Source organism: Drosophila yakuba, chromosome 2L (assembly GCF_016746365.2).
Source record: "Drosophila yakuba strain Tai18E2 chromosome 2L, Prin_Dyak_Tai18E2_2.1, whole genome shotgun sequence".
NCBI lineage: Eukaryota > Metazoa > Arthropoda > Insecta > Diptera > Drosophilidae > Drosophila > Drosophila yakuba.
This window is the reverse complement of record NC_052527.2, coordinates 14,466,485-14,471,211: the sequence shown is the minus strand read 5'-3', so window position 1 is coordinate 14,471,211 and position 4,727 is coordinate 14,466,485. Positions and strand designations below refer to the sequence as shown.

Genomic DNA, 4,727 nt, shown 5'->3' with positions numbered 1-4,727 from the left:
TGCCGATATAATTTGTGTGTGAACTATTAACGTGGCTATAAATCCGCACATGGCAACCGATGGGGAACATGTTCCCCTTTCCGCTTGCCTCAATCAATTAATTTCAATCTAAGCATGCCGACAATCCCCAGGTTCGCCAGCATCGTCACTCATACGCCCCGTTTGCCGCGGTTCCGTCTTCTATGCAAACGTAAAGGTTTATTCACATTTGCCGCAAATTTGCCTGTTTTATTATAATTTAATTTTCCATGGCGCACTCGCATAGGTGAAACGTGTATCTCTGTGTAACCTGTATCATAACTTTATTATGCCAATAGAAATGCAAATCCCATCTAGTTTATTCTCCAAATCCATTTTCCTCCTGGTTGAAATCCACCAGTCGTTTGCCACCCACTCAACATACGGCACACGATTTTGGAAAGCGTTTTTGGGGCGTCAGGCGTGACGGTCAATGATCACAATTTGGGCAACGAATGCCGTCGCAGCAACAACAAATCTGATCATCTATTGCCCATTAGTTGTTGTTGGTCTGGTTGTTGGTCGGTGTTGACGCACTCTAATAATTTTGGTAAGCGCTCTTTGGGCACTTTTCAGCATTAAATATACATACACAACATTTTTTTTGGCAGCTGGACAAAGTTTGTTGTTTGCAGTTCGCGTGGAGGCATGCCGATGAATATGAGGGAATTCCCATGTAGGAAAGAGTTTCAAACTAATTAAAAATAATGAGTAATTACAATTTAGATAAGAAAAGTTACGCTTTATATATCTGCATATTATTTAAAGGGTTGCAATCAAATTATTGTCATCTAGAAAAGCGGACGGCATTTCTTTACCTATCTAAATATTTATATACATATACTCCATAACTTAGCTGACTTCTTTTACTTTACAATTATGAGTAAATAGTAATATTATAGTCCCTATTTCCCATAGAAAGTATATAATTATTTTAAAATTGACCACAAAAGAGCATTTCCCTTGTGGCGTGTGAAAGCAGGCAATGAATTTAGTCTGCTCCCACCTTTTGGCCCGGCAGAGTCTTTAATAATTTAATTTAGCTGGAAAAGTTGAACACGCAAACCTCGTAGCTCCATCGTCCGATTGTCCGATCGCCCAATCCTCATTTCTCACTCCTGGACAGGGAATGTTTTGTTCGCAGCAGTTTGCTGGCATGCAATCTGTCCATAAGATACTTTTACTTGCTATCCTTTACAATGCGACGACTTCCGTTTTTTATCGAACTCTCTGTGATTTCCGCCTTGGACGTTCAACGACTCTGAGTTGGACAAAACTTTTGCGTGACTCGAAAAGCCCATGTGAGTTATTTGCTTGCTTGGATAGAAATATATAATATAATATATATGAGTTGAATTACTCACAATGCAGTCGATTCATAATGTGTGAGCCACGCCTGCCTGCCTGGACATGTCACACTCGTCCACTTGTTGATTAATAGGCAAAAGCGAGATCTCTCCCCGGATTCAGGTTGCTGACCTTCCCGCCGTTTTCCCATTTCCTTGTGCTTTGTTTGGCACCGTTCCCGTCCGGCTATCCCCAAAATCACATTGAGTAATGTGAAATATATCGTGATATATACGTAGATACACATATACGTGCGAACTCTCAGCTGGCCATTTTCATACGAAACCGCCTTCCGCGTACTGCAAAGATAACAACGGAAAAACGTATTTAAATACATATATTGAATCATCTTTGGTTATTCTTTTGTATTTCTGAGTATTTTTGTTCTCCTTACAATTTGTCAGGTGTATAAAGCTTTCCAAGAATTAATTTCCTTTTTATTTTACTGGCCAACGGAAAGTGTCTCAATTAAGAGATGGTTAAATGGATGTTTAAACGAATTCGCTGAAAATTTATGAAACATTTTATACGCTCAAGAGTGAGATTGCCAATTTAATGGTGTCGCCTAATTTAAAGACTGCGTAATAATATAGGAAAATATATTGGAAAGAAACGGAATAAAAAGATGAACGCAATAAATTTGGGGAATTAATTTAAAGTTTATAATCGATTTGGATATAATTTGAATAATATATATTTTGGAATTATTGCTCTACATAAATCGAAAAACATATATACATAAATGCACTAGCAACAGGACAACTCCGCCTTTTATATTTGCTATCTTCGCTGCTCTTTTATATCCCTGCATCAATCATTAGCAGGCTTTGCATATCTTTACTATTTCCTAATAGCCTGCCACTGACAGATGAATCCTAAGGAAGCCAGAAAAGAGGCTGGTCTGTTCCTCGATTTGCCCACATTTAGTCTGTCGCATCTTGGCAATCCGCACGTGATTGAGTGTCTGACATTTGCAAACACCGAGGGACAGAAAGACAGGGAGCCAAGTTGAAAGGCGTAAGATGAATATCGCGTATGGGGCAGACTCCCCCTCTGGCTACTGATGATGCATCAGTAGCAGCTCATTAATCCCAGATGAGGTGCTGCGCTGCCCCATACCCCCCAACATCCCTGAAATGAGTGCACATTAAAATTAATGGGTATTCATTAGGACTAGGAGGCTGGGTCACTTTCGGTTGATTCTCGGAATGCCACTAGCAAAAGTTCAAGGTTGTCCAACCCAACGCACACACACGTGATAAAGGTGGCTCAACTTGTAAATAAATTTCGCAAGCATTTCTCCGAGTCGTTATTTGTATTTGTTGCTAAATTTCTAGAGTGATTTTTGCATTTCAATTTCCCACTCTGAAATTGATATACAAAGCTCGTAAAATGCACATAAATTCAATGGGTTAGCATTTGGCTTGGACTTTAATCTCAGTCCTTTTTTTTCGCTTCGACCTGAATCTGTGAAATATTTTTAGCTTCAAACGGGAAAATTGCGCTTTATTTCGGGGCCTCCATTTGCCTCTAAGCATTGTGCATTAAGTTTATGCAGAGCCTTGTTTTAATAGGGAACATTATTATAAATTTAAATTATCATTTGCCCCAAAAATATTCCCCACCTTACGTGTTTATTTTTGCACTTTTTACACACAGTTTCCTTAGATCATAAAATCCATCCCTATATGGCGCCGTTATTTTCACGCCTTTCCCGCCTCGGAAAAGTTTTTCGAACCATCTGGCTCATCCGAGTGCGTGCCTGAAAAATTTATTTTGCCTTCGCTGTTTGCGTTGCACGAGCCTTTAGAAAAATCTTTTGTTTTTTTTGCTTAGACTGCAACGCGTGCATTTTATAGTTTCCGAGTTGTTGAGTGAACGAACCGTGGGAGTGAAGGCCTCTAAGCGCTTTTAGGCTAATTTTACGCTATTTTAGAGCAGAAGAATGCAACCCAAAAGTGAGTATACTTTACGATGCATTCTATTTTCCTCGTGTTTACGCCAGTACGTCGACAGGAAAAAGGCAAATATTTAAAAGTTGTAATAAAAGCGGCGTGAGTGGCATGCTGAAAAACCTTTGCCAGCTTAACCCTTGATCCGTAATTAACCCATTAGGGTGTGTAGAAAGCGACCTTTGGAATGGCGCAAATCAACTTAGGCAAACTAAACAATTTCACTTACTTTGCGATTATGTTGCTCGTACCGAGAAAATGTAGTAATTTTCCCATTTTCATATTTTTGGCCCGTAAATGGTATGTGGGTCGGTGCTCGGGATCGCTTGGTTGATCTCCCCGGCGATTGTGTAAGGTCTATGTCTGGGTCGCACTTGTTGTTCGTGCCTTCTGGACTGTAAACTGAAGACCTCTATTCGAAGGTTTTAATTACGCCAAATGCACAGAGAGTAGGTCAAGTGGCGAAGACTATTTTTGCGCCGATACTCGTACGAGTATGTATTTAAATTTGAATTATTCAAGATCAGGAGCCGCATGAAGGCTGTATCAAGTGATGAGGAAACATAATTGGAAAAGTGCATAATTAACTGATTTTAATCAAGAATTCCAAAAGCAGTCTTTCCCGCTTGCATTTGCATACATCCTGATACTCATGTTGCGTTTTTTTCTTTTCGCTCAATTTGTGATAGCAACGAATCGTGAAAAATCATATCAACGCTGACTAGACGATGCTCGTCTCTCTCTTTTTTTTTTTTTTTTTGTGGGGTTTTTGCTTCCCTATAACCTTTGATGTGCGTGGAGCATGATATCGAATTACTGGGTGAATGGCTAGCTACCCGAAGAGCAGTTGCAGTCAGAGATGGAAAATTTTTGATTGCCATTTTGAAGAGGGCTATGGATGACCCCAATAAATCAACTTGCCACACATAACGGAATTTATTTTATTGCTCTTGAACGTTTCCCACCATGCTCATTACCCCAAAAGAACTTTAACATATTTCATCCTAAAAACCGTTTTCCACTTTGATTTCATCTGGTAATTTGCCATGGATGGACTTTGAACTTAGCCCTAATGTTTGATGCGTTGCTGTCATGAACTTCCAGCTTAACCGGTTCTGGGTACTTGAGATTCGTTTGGGAATATAGAACTAAGATTCAGAAGTATCTTATCGCCAACACATTGATTAGTTGTTTACATTACCAAAACATTTCTTCGCTAAGCTACTCTTTCCCATTTCATTTAATTTCTATTTCTATTTGGTTCTGGATCTGGCCATTAACATTCTGGTCGAGTTCGAGATTCGGATTTGATTCGTTGATTGCCCTGTGAAATAATTAATTTATGCGTCCATCAACCGTTACTCGGTAATGAGAGCCGGGTGGCGGGAAAGGGGGGGATTTGGTAGTCTT

General features: G+C 39.6%; 1 long non-coding RNA gene across 1 annotated transcript; it reads left to right on the top strand.

Annotated features, from left to right (window-relative positions):
* The first annotated feature begins 266 nt into the window (after window positions 1-266).
* On the top strand, window positions 267-1,450 carry LOC120320686. The gene is made up of 2 exons (XR_005560208.2): window positions 267-568; window positions 630-1,450. It is a non-coding gene; the product is annotated as an uncharacterized LOC120320686 (long non-coding RNA).
* Window positions 1,451-4,727: the final 3,277 nt, after the last annotated feature.